Source organism: Vigna unguiculata, chromosome 10, assembly GCF_037176805.1.
Source record: "Vigna unguiculata cultivar grain cowpea cultivar isolate G323 ecotype 2 chromosome 10, ASM3717680v1, whole genome shotgun sequence".
NCBI lineage: Eukaryota > Viridiplantae > Streptophyta > Magnoliopsida > Fabales > Fabaceae > Vigna > Vigna unguiculata.
The window spans coordinates 30,601,775-30,625,217 of record NC_140801.1 but is presented as its reverse complement, the minus strand read 5'-3'; positions in this window follow the sequence as shown (position 1 = coordinate 30,625,217).

The window sequence follows — 23,443 nt, the reverse complement described above, 5'->3', positions numbered from 1 at the left end:
CGTCGTTCTAGTGCCCCTGTTTCCTGGTCACCGCCTGGCGAAGCTCGACGTGCCGCCAGACGCACCTCAATACTGTGCGCTCTCCTGTTAAATACATCGCCTGGCGGGTATCAGTGTACCGCTAGGCACCATACAAGAACAACACTTTTCTGGTTTATGACACCCCAGTTAACCTAATTTACCATTTAATTCACTTACAAAGATCACATAAGAACCCCAATATCAAGCCCTCGCATAGGCGACTCTACAACTATCATATGTAATCAAGTACTTGTACTTTACCCCGATCAATCCACTCATTTAAGTTCTCTTCAAGTTAACAAGAGCTTTAACATAAAATCACAACTTCATCCATCCTATGAAACTGCTAGCATTACAATTACCTTTTATCCCGCCCTTCAATGTATCACAGCCTCTCCAAGGACTCAAAGTTTCACACTCACTCCTTGCTAAATGATTGTTAAACTCTTAGTTAATTGCTACTGCCTCCCACTTGTTCTTACCACATCAATTTTAATAACCCAATCACTCTAAGGTTCCTATTATGATGATCACCTCATATCAAGTTTCACCACACTTCATCCACAAACACTTTCTCTCAACACAGACTCGCAGGCCTTCCCGACAGCCCTGTGCATAGCTGCCAGAACTTCAGAGCACAACCCCTGGACTCGCTATCACCTGGCAGCAAGCCTAGAGCCTCCAGGCGGCGCAACAGCGCCTACCCAAATGCAGGAACCTTCGCACCCGCGATTTTGTCAATCCTAACCAATATCCAATCCTATTCTACAGACACTCCAATACGTCATTATATATACAAGTAAACCATGGCTCCACTTCTGTTTGCGAATCTATTCAAAACATACTCCTAGCTTCTACCCTCACGCACGTGATCATGAATGATCCATCCCGAGAGGGTCCCAACCCCACCATTTTACAATTACAATCAGGCTAAGTTAAGATAACACCCAACATAATCAATACGTTTGAATTTCATAAATTACAATGACTTTTCACACTCACAGCAACAAAAACAGCCAATGACCACGAGCATTGTCGCGCCGCCTGGCGGATATTCATCCCTGCCAAGCGGTTTAAGTTAACAAAAGTCAAAATTGCACACAGATGGATGAACCGCCTGGTGGCACATGCATGCCCGCCAGGCGGTTTCTGGGCAGTACCCAGAAAACGCGAAAAATAGTGCAGTCATGACAGATATTCTATACACACATGATCATACGAGGCACAATGTAATGACTACGATAGAAAGCACGCAAAAACAACTCCCCTTACATGGAATTTCTTGCTAAACCACGAATTCTTGATGGATCTTCAATCCAAAAGCTTCCTTAACCCTCTCTTGCACGTCCAAAAATGTTTTCCAGCCTCTCCACCCCTTTACCATCAGTTTTTCCCTTCTGAAAACCCAGTATTCGACCCTTGCACACACTGCAGTACTCTTTGCCTCTCCAACTAGCCTTTTCTCTCTCACTTACTACCCAATTAAATGTGCTCAATGCTAAAAACGAAAATACCTTAAGTATTCTTGTTAATGACTAGTCATGAACCACTATTGAATGGTTTCTAACCCATTAGACTGCCTTCATATGCAGCTAGGGTTTCTAAGTCCCTTCAATACCATGCAACCAAAATTTGCCAATAAGAAAATTAGTTTTGTTCTTAGTAAGGATTGAACCCACAACCAATCAAATAACAATTCAAGTACATACCCACTAAACCAATTCATATTTCATGATAACTCCTACAATTCTAGGAATTTATCATTACACTACGCATTCAATATATAAGTACACAAAAACGCATAATTTAAGTAACATCTAAGTGGCACACATAGGACTTGAACCCAAGTCCTCACACACAGTAAAGTACTCTCAACCACTTGAGCTAGTACTTTTCCACGTCATAGTTCCTCACATTAATTGCTTTAAATGTTTCTACTACCCGCCATAATTAAATAATTATTTAAATAATTAATTAATTTTCTCGAGTCTTACAAGTGATCTCAACACAAACATTCTATTAGAAGTTTCAAGAGTTAAAATGTACAAATGGTCTACTTTTGGCTTTTATATGTAAGCCTAAAAGCTAGACTAATTCTTGACCCTTAGATCAAGGTTGGATGAGAAGCTTTAATCATCACCCTTGGATGGTGACTTTGAGAAGGAGGCATCTTCCTAGCCTTTGGATGAAGACTTGGAAAAGAAGACACTCTCTTAGCCATTGGATAGGGGGCGCATGGGTGGAGTGTGGACTAGGCTCCATGGGATGCATGATCCATAAGGTGTAGGAAGGAATGTTGACTTCCACTTAGTCCACCTTTGACCTTTGGTAGCTGATAGCCAAATCTCCTATTGGGCTTAGTCAAGCCCAATTTTATCAATTCAACTACACATTGTTTGACTTATTATTCTAGAAAAACAAGGCCTAAACAATGGTCCAATTTAAATTTATACCACTTCCTTCATGCATCATCTCATATTTTAGAGATTTGTTTAGCCCATGTGAATAATGTAAAAAGCCCATGATTGACTTGATCATCTTCTGAGAGGCCTATATGAATCTTTCTCATCATGCTTCTTGTCATTAGGCCTTGATGTGGGCTTGGGATTGTTGATGCACTTGAGCTTGGGCTTGTTGGGGTCACATCTTGTGGTTTCTTACCCAATAGTTGTGTAGAATGAGTTGTGTGTAGTTTGGATATGTGGAGCAGTGCGTGGAGTTTAAATACTGGGATGCAGTTGTGTTGTTTCAATTTTTATGCACATTGTTGACTTGAATTTCTTTTCAAATAATGATGCATATTTCTTTTGAATAGCCATTCTAAATTGGTGGCGCGGTTTAGTTTTATTTTTACGTGCTACAGTTTTTAGTTTCATGGTATCATGAATCATTTCTCTTGAGGGCCCACATGATGCATTAAAAATGTGAAATATACTTATTTGGTTGGTGGTAGGGCAATCTTGATTTCTGTTTGCATCCATGCATTTAGTGTTTGAAGCTTTTTAATTTTAATGTGAAGTACTATGGGATTTGGGTTCTTGATTGGATTAATTTGTTTTCTTTCTTTTCTTCCATTCTATAGGACTTCTCTTTTCCTTTTATACATGGTGCAGGTTTTCTTTTATTTTCACGCCAATGGAAAAGTTTTTATCTTAAAAGCATATGGTGTGGCGCTACCCATTTTCCTACACTGCACACTTTTTGTAAAATGAATGTTTGTACTTCGTTAACCGTTGGATCGAGCTGAAACTTTAACAATTGATCCTTAACACATAGTTCTTGACTTTGATCGGTCGGATCTTTAAATCGGAGCTCTGTAGTGAGAGCAGTTTTTATCGCAAGGTCCTTGTAGTTTGGTTGTTGATAGCATTAACCTTTGTTGCTTGTTTGGTGCATAACTTTCTCTATAGTTATTCAATTAAGTTGGTTATTGCTGCATTTGATTCTTGGTTTAATCATCTTTAATTTGAATATAAATACAAAATTTTTGGAGTTTTACACAAGCTGCAGTTTTATTTCTAAAATCTCAAATTGCTTGCTTAATGTGTTGTTAAGTTGGATTGGATAAAAATTATAAGAATTAGTTATTTTCCAAGAGAGAGAGATGTAAGTGAGGATGTTGAGGCATGAAGATGTGCAAGGCTGTGATTCACGGTGGGAGAGTGACGTGAATAAATGGGTTATGTGATTGGTGGTTTTTCTTGGTTTGTATGGGTTGCATGGTATGAATTTTAAGTGGTGATTTGAGGATATTTAATTGAGTGTGATGTTATGCTTGTGTTTGAATGAATGTCATTCATTGAGTTCGTTGCTTGAATGTATTGTTTGGTAAGTTGATGGGTTTATGTTATGGAACTTTACTTCCCATGCATGATGTGATGAAGGATTGACCCACACCAAGGATGAAGGCACATGCTAAGAAGACTAAGCATGTTTAGAAAGGAAGTTCACTAATCCTTCATCCCTTTCATTTGTTTTTGTTATTTTTGATTCCCTAAGTTGACTTAGTTGAATCAACTTTAGTTGACTTGTTGACCTTTGACTAGGTTTGACTTGTTGACTATAGTTGACTTGACTTAAGCCAACATGCTAATCTATGTTTATTTGCTTTGTATGTTAATTAGAAGTAAGAAAGCAATGCTAGGTGGCGCATGGTGATTGGGGAGCATAAATGATGTGGATGAGAGAGTAAAGCAAAGGCATAAAGCATAAAGTAAAAGGCATAAAACAAGTGTACCTATGTACCTTTGGTCTCCTTTGTTTTTAGCACACTTTAGCCACTTTTTGGAGACATTTGAGACACATTCTTTGTCTCCTTTTGTGCTAGAACGAAATTAGCCTTGCACACACCATAGTTGGCTCTTTTGTCTCTCATTTTTCTAACCTTATTTGACCTAGTTTCTAGAAGATAGGGTTAGGTTTTTGTAGAGACATCCTTAGGTATCTTTTATTTGCTTAGAGGCCCCTAAACTCTTCTATATAAGGGGTGCTCCTAGACATGTAAAAGGGTTGAACATTTTGAAGTAAAAACACTCTTGTGTCTCAATCATTTGTGAGAGTTTCCTCCCTTAGGAGTGAATACTTTTAAGCCTTATCTTGCATAGCAAGTGGCGGCACACATCCACTCATCTTCAAGGTTGCCATTGCTTCTAGCCTAGCCTTGTAGTGGCGTGCTTCTCACATTTTGACCATTTCTTTCCTTTCCATTTTATGTTTTCTTCTTCCTTTAATTATTCTTGGTTTTCTATGGTTTATGTGTTTTCCATTTCCTTTTTATTTTGAATCAATCCATCATCTTCTTCTCTTGAGCTTTGTGAAAGGAACCTTCACATCTAGATAGCTTGCTATCTTAATGTCCAGTGGGGATTTCACTTAGCTTTCTTAATCAACTCACACCATATTCAATAATCTTAAAAAGGAACAAGATAATCCTTCATCATTTGGTATCTAGAGCTTTGGTTGTCCTTGAATATGGTGTTTTCATGTTCTAACCTTGTCTTGTGTAGCTATCTTTGAATGGTCCACATAAAAACAATGCTGGCAGAAACTGTTCACGATTTTAAAAGATTAAACTGCACCTGCTCAGTGGTCCAAAAATTACGTTCTTGATGTCCAAAGAAAGCTCTGTTAGTCTAGTTTTTAACAAAAAAAGAACCAATGCATTTGGAGTTCTGTGGAGAGAGTTATGATTGAAATAATGAGCAAAGGTCAGAGTTGCTGAGATCACCGCGAATCAACGTTTTTCAGGTTATGTTGGGCAGTTTTGGCTACTGTTTTTGTTAGTCTTCTTACTCCTTAATGTTGTTGGATAACATGTCTTTGTGTGCTTAATCATTGACCTTCATTTCCAAAAGTTTAAATGCGTGATAGCTACATGTTTGAGTCTTTAAATGTGTCTAACTTTTGCTTGAGTCATATGTCATATGCTTCTTTGAGTTTTCTTATTCTTGTTTCTAAGTATTTGAACTATTGCATGAGATCTATGCCTTTTGTTGTAGCATGCTCCTTGAAATTGATTTTGACCTAATTTTTAAGGAACTAAGTGTTCAAGACACCCTAAAATATCCTTCTCATCATCTTAAGTACCTAGTTTTGAAAAGAAAAATTATTTTCATGACCAAAAACAGTTTGGCCGAGAGCTAATGTGTTGCTTGGTGAATCCATTTGGCCATTTTTACTAGGTATTATGCTACCAAATTTTATACTTGGATTTTGGGTGATATTGGCAAATTAGTTCCATGCTTTAACTTGGTTATGATCTTTCTTGGTGTGTGCATAATTTGAGGTATAATCTTGGCTTGTTCAAATGCTTTCCATAGAGTCTTTAAAAGTGTTTTTCATTACTTTAGTCTTGTTCAAGTTTTGTCTTTAAAAAAAATAAATCCTTAGAAGTTAAACTTTCTTGTTTTTGTGCTTTTCTTGCTTGTCACTAGGTGTTCTTTGTTGTGTCTTAGTACTTTTCTTTTCTTGAAACTCTTGCGATGTTGTGGCCGAATCACTTGTATTGCATTCGAAAGGTTTTGAACAAGTTTTTAAAAGTGTTTGCTTCACTCCTTTGGTGGATTTTGAGTGCTAGCCTTGCCTTGTTACTTTGGGAGAGTGATCTAAACACTTGGGTTACATTTTGGGTTGGATTTGGTCTCGGTTTTCATGTTTTCTAACCTCTAATCCATTTATTTTGTCTCGGATTTGAGTGTTTTTGTTGTAGGAATCATGGCAAGTTCATCAAATGCACCTACACCAAACAAAAACAATACATTGATGAGATTGCTTCGGGATTTGGAGTTGTCTAGGAAGGAGGCCTTTGAACAATTGAGAAAAGACAAGGAGCAAAGTGACCTAAGAATCCAAGAGCACATTCAAAGGCTTGAAGCTAGGGAGAAAGAAAGAGATCCTAGGAAAAGAGGGCATTCTAGGCGCAACCCATCACAAGAGAAGCAAACTCCAAAGATTCCTACGTTCTATGGTGGAAGTGATCCCAAAATCTTCCTTGATTGGGAAGCTAAAGTTGATCAAATTTTCATTGAAAATCATGTAAATGATCAAACACAAGTTGATCTAGTAGTTTTAGGATTTTTGGAGTACGCCAATACTTGGTGGCATAAAGTTTGTAAGAATTATGACCAAGGGCCACCCGCGGCTTTTTCGATGGACATTAAAACTCTTATGTGCGCTAGATTTGTTCCTCCCTCCTATAGGAAGGAACTTATTATGAAGCTCCAAAGGCTTCACCAAGGTCCTATGAGTGTGAGTGAATACTTTAAAGAGTCTCAAATGCGTAGGGTTGAAATAAAAGAAACTAACAAAGAGAAAATAAAAAGATTTGTGAGTGGTCTTAGGAGAGACATAAAAGACCAAGTAGAGTTGTATGAGTACTCCACTTTTGAAAATGGTTTTCACACTTGCCCTTGGGATTGGAATTCAATTGAAAAGAAAAAGAAGGGCAAAGAAGAGTTACTCACCCAACCACTACTTTAGTCACTCATGGAAGGGAAAGGATAAAAAGAAACATGATAAGTTCCCTTCTAACTCTCATCAAGAACCACCAAGTAAAAGTAAGTCTCCAAGTGATCACATTCACCATTCCACTTCTTCAAGATCAAGTTCCATTAAATGTTTTAAATGTTTGGGTTATAATCACATTGCTTTAAATTGCCCAACCAAGAAGACCATGATCTTAAAGAAGAGTAATGATGTTGAAAGTGAACACTCATCTCCCCATTCTCTTTCAAAAGAATCTTCTTCCTCTAGTAAAACTAAAATTTTTGAGAAAGACCCTATGTTATTAAGTCGCATGATAGGTCAAGATCAAAGTGAGCTTGAGCCAACTCAAAGAGAAAACATTTTTCAATCTAGATGCAAAATTAACAAATGGGTTTGCTCTCTAATTATTGATGGAGGAAGTAGTACCAATGTAGCTAGGACAAGGTTGGTGGAAAAGCTTAGCTTAGAGACCATTCCTCATGCTAAGCCTTACAAGCTTGCTTGGATAAGTAAAGAGGGAGAAATAGATGTCAATAAACAAGTCCTAATTAACTTCTCTATAGGAAGCTACAAAGATGAGGTGCTATGTGATGTTGTTCCCATGGAAGTCACACATATCTTACTAGGTAAGCCATGGCAATTTGATAAACAAACTTTACATGATGGTCATACCAACCAATACATTTTCTTCAAAAATGGGAAAAAGACAACTTTACTACCTCTATCACCTCAAGAAGTTAATAAGGATAGAAATATAATAAGAAAAGATAAAGAAGAAAAACGAAAGGGGCAAGCTTTCACTAAGGTGTTACTTGCCTACAAAAAAAATCTTCAAAAGCAAGATGTGCATCACCCTTCCTTCTCTTCCCAAGCCAAAAAGGAAGGCCCAAAGCACAAGCAAGAGAGGAAGAGTAGTGTAGAAAACAAAAATTGGCTAACTAAGGCTAGGGTAATACCCTTAGAAAGGATGGAACAAGAGCTCATAAAAGGGAGGCGCAAATCCTTCTCCAAATCCAGTCAAGCTCCATCTACAAAGGCTCAAAGAATTTGTGGTCAAATTCTTTCCAAGAAGGGGAGGATGATGAAGGATTGACCCATACCAAGGATGAAGGCACATGCTTAAGAAGACTAAGCATGTTTAGAAAGGAAGTTCACTAATCCTTCATCCCTTTCATTTGTTTTTGTTATTTTAGATTCCCTAAGTTGACTTAGTTGAATCAACTTTAGTTGACTTGTTAACCTTTGACTAGGTTTGACTTGCTGACTATAGTTGACTTGACTTAAGCCAACATGCTAATTTATGTTTATTTGCTTTGTATGTTAATTAGGAGTAAGAAAGCAATGCTAGGTGGCGCATGGTGATTGGGGAGCATAAATGATGTGGATGAGAGAGTAAAGCAAAGGCATAAAGCATAAAGTAAAAGGCATAAAACAAGTGTACCTATGTACCTTTGGTCTCTTTTGTTTTTAGCACACTTTAGCCACTTTTTGGAGACATTTGAGACACATTCTTTGTCTCCTTTTGTGCTAGAACGAAATTAGCCTTGCACACACCATAGTTGGCTCTTTTTTCTCTCATTTTTCTAACCTTATTTGACCTAGTTTCTAGAAGATAGGGTTAGGTTTTTGTAGAGACATCCTTAGGTATCTTTTATTTGCTTAGAGGCCCCTAAACTCTTCTATATAAGGGGTGCTCCTAGACATGTAAAAGGGTTGAACATTTTGAAGTAAAAACACTCTTGTGTCTCAACCATTTGTGAGAGTTTCCTCCCTTGGGAGTGAATACTTTTAAGCCTTATCTTGCATAGCAAGTGGCGGCACACATCCACTCATCTTCAAGGTTGCCATGGCTTCTAGCCTAGCCTTGTAGTGGCGTGCTTCTCACATTTTTTACCATTTCTTTCCTTTCCATTTTATGTTTTCTTCTTCCTTTAATTATTCTTGGTTTTCTATGGTTTATGTCTTTTCCATTTCCTTTTTATTTTGAATCAATCCATCATCTTCTTCTCTTGAGCTTTGTGAAAGGAACCTTCACATCTAGATAGCTTGCTATCTTAATGTCCAGTGGGGATTTCACTTAGCTTTCTTAATCAACTCACACCATATTCAATAATCTTAAAAGGGAACAAGATAATCCTTCATCATGATGTGATGGTGCGTATTTTGTTGGCAATATGTAAATCTCATGTGTTGCATGTTGAGAGTGTTTTGCATTGCTTGAAAGCTCTTGGTGGAATGAAGTGTGTTGTGATGTTTCACCTTATTTCAGCTCGTTCCGAGTATAGTGCCTGATGTGCGATGCATCGACGTTTTTACTCATAATTCCTTGATGAATAAGGGAAACAGTCTGGCTGCGATAGTGGGACACATCGAATCATCTATTCTAGGAAACTAGATTTTGTGGGGTGAGAGGCCGCAAAAACCCAAATATGTTTGAAGATTTTAGATGAATGTGATACTATGTTTGGTTTAGTATGATTGTTTGGATTTGGGGTTTGTGTGTTCAAACCAAGGATGGATTGTTATCATAATGTTTCCATGTTACTTGAATGCATTGTGGTGTATTATTAGACATATTTAATTTATGAATTTCTTTTATGAATATCATTGTTTATGGTTAGCTTACCCCTATTTGTTTGTTTGTGTGTTTGTTGTTAGTGCGATGATTGTATAACGTGTGTGTTATACGAGAGCAGATGATAATACAGATGCTTTTGGCATGGAGTAGATCGATGAGAGGTTGGGGTGAACACGAGAGATTTTATAATTTATTTAGTTGTTTTAAATCAGATACTAAAAATTATGTAATTTTCTTTTATCTGCAAATGTTATTGGGAGTTTTTGACAAAGTGAAGTTTTGAACTACGTAATTTAAATCAAATTGATTTTATTAGTACATTTTCAATGATATTTCCTTTACATGTAAACCAGACTCGTGCAATCTTAACCCGTAATCTCAATTGATGAAATTAACCCGTAAACTAGATTTGTAAACTCAACCCTGAAACACGACCATTAAACTCGGGCCATTACCCGATCATAAACTAGGCCTAAAAACTCGACTCGTAAACTCAACTCGTAAACCTATCCAATAAACTCGACCTACAAGAACATCACGTACAATCGACCCGTAAATTCGATTATAAACTCAAACTAAAAATACGTACAATCGACCCGTAAATTAGTCTCTGTAAAATATGAGTCATAATCATGACCCGTAAACTCGACCCATTAACTTGACTAATCTATTTGACCCGTAAAACACCAGTCGTACACCTGATTCATAAACTCAACTCAAAGAGTCAAAACGAAACTAAACTAGAGAACTAGACCCGTAAACATGACCACTAAAATTGGCTCACAAACTTGACCTGTAAACTTAGCCCAAAAACTAGACACGTAAATTCGGGTTGTAAACTAATTCAATAAAATTGATCGTAAACCTTTCTTCTAAACACGAGCCCCACAATGTAACCGTAAATTCGACTGTGAACTCGAACTAGAAAGACGACCCACAAAGTCAACACAAAATTGGACCCTGTAAAATATGAGCCATAATAACAACCTAAAAACTCGACCTGTAACCTTGACTAAGCTATTCGACTCGTAAAACATGACTTCTAAACCTGATCCGTAAACTTGGACGAAAGGTTGAAACTAAACCTCAACAAGTGAACTACATCCGTCAGCTCGCCCGTAAACCAGGCTCGTGCAATCTTAACCCGTAAACTCGACCCGTCAACTCGCTTATAAATGAGACCCGTAAAGTCAATTGATGAAATTGACCTGTAAACTGAATTTGTAAACTCAACCAAGAACCAGGACCAGTAAACTCGGGTCGCTACCCGATCCATAAACTCGGCTCGAAAACTTGACTCGTAAACTCAACCCGTAAACCTATCCAATAACTCAACCCATAAAAACAACACGTACAATCGACTTGTAAATTCCATCGTAAACTGCAACCAAAATGACGACCCTAAAATTGACGTAAAATTCGTCTCCGTAAAATATGAGCCATAATCGTGACCCGTAAACTTCACCCGTAAACTTGAGTAACCTATTTGACCCGTCAAACACGAGTAGTATACCTGTTTTGTAAACTCAACTCAAAGAGTCGAAACGAAACTAAACAAGAGAACTAGACCCGTAAATACGGCCACAAAAATTGGCTCACAAACCTCACCCGTAAACCAATCCAATAAACACGATCGTAAACTTATCCTCTAAATACGAGCCCCACAATGTAACCGTAAATTTGACCGTTATTCGAACTGGAAAGGCGACACATAAAGTCAACACCAAATTCGACCCCGTAAAATATAAGCCATAATTACAACCCGTAAACTCGACCTGTAAACTTGACTAACCTCTTCGACCTGTAAAACATGACATCTAAACCCGATCTGTAAACTCGCACGGAAAGTTGAAACATAAAGTCAACTAGTGAACTACACCTGTCAACTCGTTTGTAAACCAGACTCGTGCAATGGTAACCCCTAAACTCGACTCGTCAACTCTAACGTAAACGAAACTCGTAAACTCATTCAATGAAATTAATCCGCAAGTTGGTTCTGTAAACTCAACTAAGAATCAGGACTAGTAAACTCAGGCCATGACGCGATCCATAAACTCGGCCCGAAAACTCGACTCATAAACTCAACCCGTAAACCTATCAAATAAACTCGACCCATAAAAACAACACGTACAATCGACCCATAAATTCGATCGTAAACTCAAACCTAAAATCGACATAAAATTTGTCTCCGTAAAATATGAGCCATAATCATGACCCGTAAACTTGACTAAACTATTTGACCCGTAAAACACGAGTAGTATCCTCGATTCGTAAACTCAACTCAAAGAATCCAAACGAAAAAAAACAAGAGAACTAGACCCATAAACACGACCACTAAAATTGGCTCACAAACCAGACCCTTAAAGTCAGCCCAAAAAGTAGACACATAAATTTGGGGCGTAAACCAATCCAAGAAACTCGATTGTAAACTTATCCTCTAAATACGAGCCCCACAATGTAACCGTAAATTCGACCGTGAATGCGAACCGGAAAGGCGACACATGAAGTCAACACAAAATTCGACCCCGTAAAATATAAGCCATAATAACAACCCGTAAACTCGACCTGTAAACTTGACTAACCTCTTCGACCTGTAAAACATGACTTCTAAACCCGATCTGTAAACTCGCACGGAAAGTTGAAACATAAACTCAACCAGTGAACTACACTTGTCAACTCGCTTGTAAACCAGACTCGTGCAATTCTAACCCGTAAACTCTTTCGTAAACGAGACACGTAAACTCAATAAATGAAATTAACCCGCAAGTTGGATCAGTAAACTTAACCCAGAAAAATGACATCCATAAACTCGGCCCGAAAACTCGACTCGTACATTCAGCACTTAAACCTATCCAATAAACTCGTCGCATAAAAACAACACGTCCAATCGACCCGTAAATTCGATCGTAAACTCAAACCAAAATCATGACCCCTAAAATTGATATAAAATTCATCTCCGTTAAATATGATCCATAATCATGACCGGTAAACTCGACCCGCAAACTTGACAAACCTATTTGACTCGTAAAACACGAGTTGTATACCCGATTCGTAAACTCAACTCAAAGAGTCAAAATGAAACTCAACTAGAGAACTAGACCTGATGTGACCCCAATAAGGCTTATAGCATTGGGCCAACGCCTAGGTCCATTTCTTTTAATTTCTTTTATTTTAATTAAATGAAATTTGTTTTAATTGAGCTTGTTTTGCTAAATGCAGCCTAGTTTCCAAAGCTGCCAAATCTTGAAGTGCTGGCATTGGGCCTGCGGCCCAACTCTTCACCACACTACCATTAGCGTCCGTCATCATAAGTGGGCAAAGAAACCAATTCGTTCAGCATGCGTTTCTTTCTGCATTTGATTTCAACATGGGCCAGATTCTCGTCTCTTCTGCAGCCCAATATCCTTCCGCACACCTCGACGCTAGCAGCACAATTTTTCTTCAGCAACATGAGAACATTTTTTCCAGCGTTTCCTTCTAAAGGGCCTTGATCATTTGAAGTCCACATCTCACGCATTCAGCCAAGGAGACATCTTATTTCAGTGCTAATACGCATCCACTCTGCTAGGGTTCAAACCCTTTCCACCTTTGCTTTACATTGGAGTGCCGTTAGGGTTCTTCGTTAGGGTTCTTCCTTCACGTGTGCCACCAAAGTCTGCATCAACCCTTAACTGCTAGGGTTCAAACCGTGATAGGGTTTTCATTCTTTCATTCACACATTGCTCCCTTTCTCGCCGTTAGGGTTATGTTAGACGACGTTCCTGTTTTGTTTTCCGGTTGCCTTCTTCTATAAAGGGAAAGCCATTTCATTGTAAATTCAGCTGAGATGAATGTTAAAACTTGGTTGAGAACACTACCCTTTCGTCTCTGCTCAAACCCTAACCCTAGATTAGGTCCTTACCTCTTCAGGTTGCTCAAGCCAGTGAGAAGCCAGAGAGAACTGAGCGTAAACACCATAACAAGTCTTCCGCTGTGTCTTCCCTCGCCTTCCCCGAGATTCAATCGGTGGAACGCCGATTGGAGATCTTTTCTGGTGAGTACCACGACCACTAAAATAAGCTCACAAACAAGACCCGTAACCTAGGCCCGAAAACTCGACACGTAAATTCAAGCTGTAAACCAATCCAATAAACTCGATCGTAAACTTGTCCTCTAAACAAGAGCCCCATATTGTAACCGCAAATTCGACCGTGAATTGGAGTCGGAAAGACGACTCATAAACTTAACACAAAATTCGACCCTGTAAAATATGAGCCATAATAACAACCTGTAAACTTGACCTGTAACCTTGACTAACCTCTTTGACCCGTAAAACATGACTTCAAAACTCGATCTGTAAACTCGCACGGTAAGTTGAAACTAAAACTCAACCAGTGAACTACATCCGTCAACTCGCCCGTAAACCAGACTCGTTCAATCCTAGCCTATAAACTCGACCTCTTAACTCGCCCGTAAAGGAGACCTGTAGAATCAATCGATGAAATTGACCCGTAAACTAGGTCTGTAAACTCAACTGTCGCAACTGAAATCACGACGGGAAGGCAAACCGAAAAAGAAATCGGGTTTGAAAAGCGATTTGGAGTCGCCACCATAATTATTTATGGAAAACTATGAAAAACCATAAAAACCCTACAATGCCCGCCCGAAAGCAGTACCTTTAATTAAAAATGCAAAGTTGATGTGGTTTTCAAAATATTAATTTTCCCCAAAAATAATGAGACAAATAATACTAAAAAGAAACAAAAATATTTTTTTTTGATTTTTGGGCCCGACAAGGATTGACCTTGGTCCTACGTATTCTCATTTAAAGTGAGAAATTAGGGTTACGTAGTTCTTAGAAAGATATTTGAAAAACAATTGAGAAAAAGATTTGATTTTTTTTAGAGGTGAACCTGATTTGAAACAAGGATTGGCCTTGCTCCTACGTATCTCACGGTGGAGAATCAAGGATCATGTAGTTCTTAAAAAAAGACCTTTTTGTTTCAAAATATTGATATTTTATATTTTGCAAATTTTGTATTTTTTGGTGTTTTCTGAATTACTTGAAAATATGTGTCATACGACGCGAGCGGTCGGACAGACACTAAAAGAGAAAGAAAACTATTTTTGATATTTTTGAAAATGAGTGTCACATGGTGCGGGCGACCGGACAGACACAACAAAACAAAAGATTACATTTTTGGTTTTTTATATTTTTTTCTATTTTTTTGTAATTTTTTATAATTTAAAATATTTTCATTTTCTCTTTTCAAAATAAAAATAATAATAATAAATAAATAACAAAAAGGGATAAAATAAATAAATAAATAACAAAAAAGGACAAAAGTGAAAGAAATAAAAAAAATTAATAATAATAATAATAATAATAATAGGGTGCATGAGTAATGTGTGAGGTGCATGAAGTAAACATAAAACACATGCCCAAAACAAGATAAACATAAACAGGGGTGCAAGATTATCAATTATGATAGTGCACGAAGTAAAATATGAAACGAGGGTGGCAGGGGTGCGAGGTTAGTAAATATCAGGGGGTACTCGCAGATAAAATTAAAATAGGGGTGCAAGTTAAAGGAAAAGGGGGTGCACAAAGTAAAGCATGAAACAAGTGTGGCAGGGGTGCGAGGTTAGTGATTATGGAGGTGTATGAAGTGAAAACAGGGGTGCAGAAATTAAAAAAATGGGGGTGTTTAGAAATTAAAGATGGGGTGCGTAGAAATAAAATAGGGTTGTGCAGAGATTAAAGACGGGGTGCGTAGAGTAAAGACGGGTCTGCCAACCCAAACCAAACCGCTTATTATTTGTTTTAAAAAAAATAGAAACCCTAAAAGGTTTATTTCCCTCCATGGCAGCCCCTTTCTTTGTCGTCACCGCACACCACAATAGCTCTGACTGCACTGCCACTACACTCCGACGTCACCGGTCACCCCCGAAGGTGTCGCCGGCGAGAGCCAGTCCTCCCGAATCACATATTTTCCTTGTTTCTTCTCCTGTGCGAGCCAGGCCAGATCCCGGAGCCCCGTCGTCACGCACCATGCTGCTCCAGCCTCGCGCATTCCCGCTCAGACCGCCACGACCTGAACTGCCGCCACGACACCGTTGCCACTTGTAGGAGCACTGCTGGGATGCCAGTTGCCGTAGAGTTCTCCCTTCCTTTCCTCTCTGTTTTTGTTGTCTCGTGTTGGATGTGTGAGAATTGTGGAAGATTAGACGTGAATGTTTGGTGCTGGAATGAGGGTTCTGGATCTTTGTCTTTTTATTATTTTGGTGCAGGTAGAAGATGAAGATGATTTGGTTATGTTCGTGTGAGTGATAATTGGAGGAATTGGTGTTTGTGGTGAGTGCAACGGGAACTAACACACTTGCAGCATGCTCACTCAAGTATTAGAGGTGCCACACCTCTTGGAGCTCTTGGCTTGCTAATGGTCTCGAGTCTTTGTTCTCCTTCTCTTTTTTTTGGATGACTCTGCTCCTTTTTGTAATAACGTTTTGATTCCCCTCTGTGTGGTCATCATGAATTCCTGATGCCTGTATTTTTTGAGCCATGCGAGAAGTGGAAAGGGTGGTTGCTTCCTACAACTTGGCCACCCTATCTCCTGTCTACCATAGACACTAGATTTCCATTGATCTCTACAATCTTCTCTCTCTTATTATTATTTTTTAATCCATTTTTTTCTGTAAATAAAATAAAAATAAATAAAATAAGATTAAAACGAAAAATAAAATAATAATAAATAAAATAAAATAAAATAACAAAACAAAATAAAAATATAAAATAAAAATAGAATAACAATAAAAATAAAAATAATAAAATAATAAAATAAATAAAATAAAAGTAAAATAAGATGAAAAGAATAAAACAAAATAAAAATAAAATAAGATTACGAAAAAAAAAGTAAAATACATTATAACCCGGACAAAATTGGGTGTTGACAGCTGCCCCTTTTTACTTAGATTTTGTTAGATAATATGAAAATGTGACATTTTCAAATTATCGCAGTAAAAGATAAGTAAAGATAGAGACACTAATTTTGTCCGAATTGTCAAGAGGAAAAAGATGAGTAAAAGCTGATTCAAACGGTTCTGACGACGAATTCCGTGAAGAGGGTCATGATATGGAAAGTAAAAAAAAGACTCAACCATTCCATAGGAGAGGGTCTTAATGTGACAACAATCAATGATCATTCCATAGGAGAGGGACTTGATGTGAAGAAAGAAATAAATGACCATTCCATCGGCGGAGAGGGCCTTGATGTAAACATAAGAAAATCAATGACCATTCCATAGGAGAGGGTCTTGATGTAAACATCAGAAAATCAATGACCATTCTATCGGAGAGGGCCTTGATGTAAACATAAGAAAATCAATAACCATTCCATCGGAGAGGGCCTTGATGTAAACATAAGAAAATCAATGACCATTCCATCGGAGAGGGCCTTGATGTAAACATAAGAAAATCAATGACCATTCCATCGGAGAGGGCCTTGATGTAAACATAAGAAAATCAATGACCATTCCATCGGAGAGGGCCTTGATGCAAACATAAGGATATCAATGACTATTCCATCGGAGAGGGCCTTGATGCAAACATAAGGATATCAATGACCATTCCATCGGAGAGGGCCTTGATGCAAACATAAGGATATCAATGATCATTCCATCGGAGAGGGCCTTGATGCAAACATAAGAAAATCAATGACCATTGATTTTGACATGTTGGCAAACATCATGTGATTGCTTAACATCGGTGAAACTTGTACACAATATTTGTACCGATTGAATTTTTTTCAGATTTTCTCTTTTTGAACAATTTTTTTTAATGACTTTCATTGATTTTTATGATGTATGATGTGATACGATGAAAGTGCATGATAGTGGTGAAATATTTTGAAAGGATTTTTTTTTTTTTGCATTTTCATTTTGTGCATCATTATTATTTTTGTCAAAAAGGTCGGGTTTAGGAAGCTTGATGAGTTAGGCTTTGAGGGGCCAACGCAAAATTGGGCTTGATAGTCTAAACTACGCTTGGTTGGGCCAGTGCGAAACTGGGCTTGATAGGCCAGTGCGAAATTGGGCTTGATAGGCCAGTGCAAAACTAGGCTTGATAGGCCAGACAAAACTAAGCTTAGACTAGATAAAACACAGCTTGGAGGCCAGTCAAAGTTGGCTTTATGGCAAGTACAAAACTAAGCTTGGAGGATATATAGGTCTTTCATATGAATGAAGATGACCATCAATTTGAGAAATGTCAAGAAGATGATTTTTTGTAAATTGATTCCTTTAGAAGAAACAATGGTTGAAGAAGTATGATGCATGAAAATTCTCACTAGTGTCATGATGTCAAGATTCTTTTGCTTCTTGAATCGAGTGTCAACACATGGTATGATGATATGACATGCAAATGGTTATGCATGATAGAAATCATGTTTTCTTATTTTTAAGCACAAGGAATCAAAATGTTATTGTAGAGATCAAGATCCTGGAATGCATGAATGCATGATGAAAAACTTGTTATGCTCTGCCTTTTTGAAGTTTTGTTTTTTCATGCTATGTCCTCTTTCCAGTCATCAAACTTATTGTTATGGAGAACGTAGGATGAAATTCGAAGTATTTTGAATTGGAGTTTTTGAAAAGGAAGTAATGATTGCAAGAGAGAAGTGACAAGGTGTTCAGACATTGGTAAGCATGTTTTTAAAGAGGAGAAACTAGGTGTCGAAACCTTGGCAGGGTGTTGAAACCTTAACTTAAAGAGGAGGAAATAAGGTGTAAAAACCTTAACAGAGTGTAGAAACCTCCACTTAAGCAAGAGAAACAAGGTGTCGAAACCTTGGTGCGGGGATCAAGGTGTCGTAACCTTGATATGTAGAAATCATGGTACAGGGATCAGGGTGTCGTGACCCCGATATGTAAGAGAAATAAGGTGTCGAGACCTTGGTGTAGGGATCAAGGTGTCGTAACCCCAATATGCAGAAGAAAACAAGGTGTCAAAACCTTGGTGTAGTGATTAAGGTGTCGAAACCCCCATATGCAGGAGAAAACAATGTGTCAAAACCATGGTGTAGTGATTAGGGTGTTGAAAGACATGCAGGAGAAAACAATGTGTCCAAATCTTGGTGTAAGGATCTAGGTGTCATAACCCCGATATGCTGAAGAAAACAAGGTGTCAAAACCTTGGTGCAGTGATTAGGGCGTCAAAACCCCAATATGCTAGAAAAACTTGATTGATAAGGATTTTGTAATTTGAAGGAGGAAACATGAATGTATGTTGATCCTTTTGTGTTTTTGAAGGGGAAGGATTCGATAACTATTCAGATGAATGAAAAAGGCTTTTATTTGAAAGATATTGTTTTTGGACTGAGGGCAACATATGTTATGGTTGTTTGTGCAAGATGCATGTCTGATAACGCTATCGTCAAGCGATCAAATTAATACTACTTATCTATAACAACTTCAGTATTGTTAAGAAAGTAGCCAAAAAATTAGTATGGGTTAAGTTAACCTTAAGTCGTCTCCCAACGAACACGAAATTGATTTTTAACAGGTTAGTTCTTAAAAAACTATACAAAAGAGTTAGTCAAATAAAAATATGAGAGATAAAGATAAAAATATGAAAGGATTAAGATAAACAAAGAAAGAAGTAGAATTGAAAAGATAAAAAAAATAAAATAAAAACAATAGTAAAGAAAAATAGGTCGATTCCATTGCTTTTTCCAAATAGGATTCATCATTGGCTTCCTAAAGATTTATTGTTATTGATTTCTTACTTAAGACTTCAGATTAATCAATGTAACTTCTCAATTAATTTGTTGGCGTCCTTGCTTTTAACCAAAGTAACATCTCAATCAAAAGCAAGAACTTTGTAGATTAATCTTAGTAAATTTAACCAAAGTAACTTCTCAATTAAATATTACTAATCCTAATCGTGTCCATTCTTTTACCTCTTATATCTAGTAAAAATTTAATTAACCAAAGTAACTTCTTGATTAATTCTAATCTAAGTTTTCACCTTTAATCAAAGTAAATTCTCAATTATTAGCAAAAACTCATTCAATCATATGAAAGTTTCTAAAATTAATCAAAGTAACTTCTCAATTAAAATTTAAAAACCCTTGGACTCATACGATTGTTATGTTATGTAGATTTAACACTGTGCTAACTTGCTACAATGTAAAAATCATTACTTTTAATAAATTAAGAACCAAAAGACATAGATGAAAATAAATCTCAACAAGAATCAAAAGAACAAACAAATTAATTTATCTAACCTTAGAATCCAATTAAGAAATGATGAAGGCATGACCACCTCCTTAGAAGCTCCATCAAGAAGGATCACTAGAAGCATGTCTAGAGGGGAGTCTTCTATTCCATCACCTTTATCTTTGTTTTGCATTACTTTAGTTTGAATTCCCTAAGTTGGTTTCTAGTTGATTTATTTTGGTTGACTTGTTGACTTTGATCCAAAGTTGACCTTTGACCAAGATTAGATTAACTTAAACCAACATGTTAATCCTTGTTTGTCTTGTTTTGTAGGTAATTAAGAGAAAGTAGAGCATGGCTAGGTGGCACTTGGTGATTGGAGCACTTGGATGAAGTGGAAGAGAGAGGAAAGCAAAAAGCATAAAGCAAAAGCAAAAGTAGACATGTACCTTTTGCCTTTGTGGTTTATGCCTTAGAAGGTCACTTGGTCTCCTTCCCCTTTTGGCCTAGAATCCTCATGGGAATGCCTCCACCAATCATCTCCCTTCACTTGGCCAAGACTCACTCTCACATTAGGTTTAGGGTTTGCTAGTTAATCCTTTTTCATGTTTTTGTATTTGCTAAAGGACCCCTATGAACTCCTATTTAAAGGGTGCTCCTTGTCTTGTAAAAGGGTTGATCATTTTGTTTCTAAACTATTGTGTTTCAACCTTTAAATTTTCGTGAGCTCTCCTTCCTAGAAGTGAACTCACCTTTGCCTTATCTTGCTTGCAAGTGGCGGCACCATCACTCATCTCTAGGGCTTGGTTGGCTTAGATCCCCCCCTACGAGTGGCGTGCTTCTTCCATTCTTCATCTTCTATGCTTTCCATTTTTATTGTTTCTTCTTTCATTTTGCTCTTTAGTGTTGTTATTGCCGTGTGTGTTTAAGCTTGAATCCAACTCTCTTCTTCCTTTCATGAGCTTGAGAAATGAACCTTCACATCTAGATAGCATGCTATCTTAATGTCCAGTGGGAATTTTCAAAAAGCTTTCTTAAACAACTTCACCATATTCATAACTCTAAAAGGAAACAAGATAATCCTTCATCATTTGGTATCTAGAGCTTTGGTTGTCCTTGAATATGGTGTTTTCATGTTCTAGCCTTGTTTTGTGTAGCTATCTTTAAATGGTCCACAAAAAAAACAGTGCTGGCAGCAACGTTTACGTTTTTGAAAAAAATACTGCAGCTAGCTCAGTGGTCCAAAAGTAACGTTCTTCAAATCAAAAGAAAGCTCTATGAGTCTAGTTTCCAACAAAAAAAGAATTAACGCATTTGGAGTTTTGTGGAGAGAGTTATGATCAAATGAGTCAGCAAAGGTCAGAGCTGCCGAGAATACGAAAAACAACGTTTTCAGGTTATGTTGTGGCAATTTTGGCTTCGGTTTTGTGACTCTTTTGCTCCTAAATGTGGTTGGATAACATGTCTTTTGATGCTTACTCTTTGAGCCTCAAATCCATGAGTTTAAATGCATGATAGCTACATGTTTGTGTCTTTGTGTATGTCATGTTGAGTCTTTAAATGTGTCTAACTTTTGCTTGAGTCTCTTGTCATATGCTTCTTTGAGTTTTCTTGTTCTTGTTTCTAAGTTTTTGAACTATTGCATGAGATCTATGCCTTGTATTGTTGTATGCTCCTTGAAATTGATTTTGACCTAATTTTAAGGAACTAAGTGTTCAAGACACCCTAAAACATCCTTATCATCATTTTAAGTACCTAGTTTTGAAAAGAAAAAGTGTTTTCAAGACCAAAAACAGTTTGGCCGCGAGCTTTTACAATGTTTGGTGAATCCATTTGGCCATTTTTACTAGGTGTTATGCTACCAAAATTTATACTTGGATTTTGGGTGATATTGGCAAATTAGTTCCATGCTTTGACTTGGTTATGATCTTTCACAGTGTATGCATAATTTGAGGTATAATCTTGGCTTGTTCAAATGCTTTCCATAGAGTCCTTAAAAGTGCTTTTTATTGTTTTAGTCTTGTTCAAGTTTTGTCTTTAAAAACAAGTTTCCTTAGAAGTTAAACTTTCTTGTTTTTTTTTTAGCTTTGCTTGCTTGTCTTTAGGTAATCTTTGTTTTGTCTTAGGAGTTTTCTTTCCTTGTCTTCCTAGAGTGTTGTGGCCGAGCCACTTGTTTGAGCTTTGAAAAGGTTTTCATCTCTTTAAAGGTGTTTTCACTTGTTTGGAAGGTTTTTGAGTGCTAGCCTTGCTTGTGTGCTTTGGGAGTGTGATCAAAAACACTTGGGTGCTTGAGAAGACCACACTTGGTCTCGGGTTTGGAATTGTTTGTTAGCTAACCTCTTCTTTGTCTCGGTTTTTGGTGAGTTTTTGGTGTAGGAACATGAATATGGATCCAATCTTGGAGGTAGAAGAAGAGGAGGAGTCGGCCTCACCTTATTCCCCTCCCATGGTGACTCCTATGGCCCAAGAAAGTGGACAAATAACCCTTGCCAACATCTTACGTGAGATGGAAGTGAGTAGGAGAGAAACTTTTGACCAATTGAGGGCGGATAGGAGGCAAAGTGAGATCTTCCTACAAGAGCACATCCAAAGACTTGAGCTTAGGGAAGATGAGAGGAGAAGGAGGAGGTCCTCTTCCGAGGACTCTAGCCATGGTGGAAGAAGAAGAAGACACGACTATGATGGTGGTGGAAGGCGCAATCAACTCCCACAAAGACAACCTCCACCAATCAAGATTCCAAAGTTCAAGGGGGAGAATGATCCAAACCTCTACATAGAGTGGGAGCAAAAAGTGGACCAAATCTTCAATATTCATTTAGTTAGTAATCAAGAACAAGTAGATTTAGTAGTTTTAGAATTTGAAGATTATGCCATGACATGGTGGCATCAATTGTGTATGGACAATATTAACCAAGAGCCACCCGCAGCCTCTTGGATGGACATTAAAACTTTGATGCGCGCTAGATTTGTTCCTTCCTACTATAGGAGGGAGACTCTTTTGAAGCTCCAAAGGCTTCAACAAGGGTCTATGTGTGTGAATGAATATTTTAAAATGATGGAGTCAATGCTTCTCAAAGTAGGACTCCAATTTGAAAGTGAAGAAGAAAAGGTAGCTAGATTTGTGAGTGGTCTTAGAAGAGAAGTTCAAGATGTAGTTGAGTTGTATGAGTATTCCACTCTTGACAAAATTTTACACTTGGCCTTAAAAGTTGAAAGTCAATTTAAAAAGAAACAAGAGGCCAAGAGGAATACTTCATACAATGAATACTACTCTAGAACTTGGAAAGGAAAAGAAAGAAAGGATGAGAAACCTACTTCCAAAGACCACCCACCTAGGACCAATTCGTCTAGAACCTCCCATGAAAATGCAAACTCTTCTCAAAGTTCAAGAACTAGTTCCATCAAATGTTTTAAGTGTTTGGGCTATGGTCACATTGCTTCAAATTGCCCAACAAAAGGAACATGATCTTGAACCCTAAAGGAGAGGTTGAAAGTGAACATTCTTCTCCCCCCTCCCCTAAAAGTTCTTCCTCCCACACTTCTTCCCAATCTTCAAGTGAGGATGAAATCAAACCTAATGAAGGAGGTTTGTTGGTGGTTAGGCGCATGCTAGGCCAAGTGCCTAAAGAATTTGAAAACCAAAGAGAAAATATTTTTCACTCAAGG